The 1,244-nt window shown below is 40.8% G+C and overlaps 1 non-coding gene across 1 annotated transcript; it reads right to left on the bottom strand.

Annotated features, from left to right (window-relative positions):
• Window positions 1-740: 740 nt before the first annotated feature.
• Window positions 741-844, bottom strand: LOC130964210 (small nucleolar RNA R71). The gene has a single exon (XR_009080313.1). It is a non-coding gene; the product is annotated as a small nucleolar RNA R71 (small nucleolar RNA).
• Between the last annotated feature and the right edge of the window lie 400 nt (window positions 845-1,244).

The following is a 1,244-nucleotide window of genomic DNA, read 5'->3' as shown; positions in this document are numbered from 1 at the left end:
GAAAATTCTCTTCCCCTCTTCCCACATCCTTTTATTTATAGAGTACCACTCCTTCTCAATGCACAATTCGAACTCTCTCTGATTTAGTTCGAATTCTTCTACCTCTTTCTTCTATTTTTCTGTTCTTCTGACACCTCAAGGAATCTCTATACTGTGACATAGAGGATTCCACATTTTCTTGTTCTCTTCTCTTTCATATGAGCAGGAGCAGAGACAAAGGCATTCTTGTTGAAGCTGACCCTGAACCTGAAAGGACTTTGAAGCGAAAGCTAAGAGAAGCTAAGGCACAATTCTCTACAGAGGACCTAACAGAAATCTTCAAAGAAGAAGAAGACATGGCAGCCGAAAACAACAACAATGCAAACAATGCAAGGAAGGTGCTGGGTGACTTTACCGCACCTACTCCCGACTTCTATGGGAGAAGCATCTCTATCCCTGCCATTGGAGCAAACAACTTTGAGCTTAAGCCTCAATTAGTTTCTCTAATGCAACAGAATTGCAAGTTTCATGGACTTCCATTGGAAGATCCTCATCAGTTTTTAGCTGAATTCTTGCAAATCTGTGACACTGTCAAGACTAATGGGGTAGACCCTGAGGTCTACATACTTATGCTATTCCCTTTTGCTGTAAGAGACAGAGCTAGGACATGGTTGGACTCACAACCTAAAGAAAGCTTGGACTCATGGGAAAAGCTAGTCAATGCCTTCTTGGCAAAGTTCTTTCCACCTCAAAAATTGAGTAAGCTTAGAGTGGAAGTCCAAACCTTCAGACAAAAGGATGGAGAATCCCTCTATGAAGCTTGGGAAAGATACAAACAATTGATCAGAAAATGTCCATCTGACATGCTTTCTGAATGGAGAATCATAGGTATTTTCTATGATGGTCTCTCTGAACTATCCAAGATGTCTTTGGATAGCTCTGCTGGAGGATCTCTTCATTTGAAGAAGACGCCTACAGAAGCTCAAGAGCTAATTGAAATGGTTGCAAATAACCAATTCATGTACACTTCTGAAAGGAATCCTGTGAACAATGGGAGAAATCAGAAGAAAGGTGTTCTTGAGATTAATACTCTGAATGCCATATTGGCTCAGAACAAGATATTGACTCAACAAGTCAATTTGATTTCTCAAAGTCTGTCTGGAATGCAAAATGCACCAAGCAGTACTAAGGATGCTTCATCTGAAGAAGAAGCCTATGATCCTGAGAACCCTTCAATGGAAGAGGTGAATTACCTAGGAGAACCC

The sequence above is a fragment of the Arachis stenosperma genome, chromosome 2 (genome assembly GCF_014773155.1).
Source record: "Arachis stenosperma cultivar V10309 chromosome 2, arast.V10309.gnm1.PFL2, whole genome shotgun sequence".
NCBI lineage: Eukaryota > Viridiplantae > Streptophyta > Magnoliopsida > Fabales > Fabaceae > Arachis > Arachis stenosperma.
Note: the sequence above shows the minus strand (reverse complement) of the source record. Positions and strands in the feature narration are given on the sequence as shown.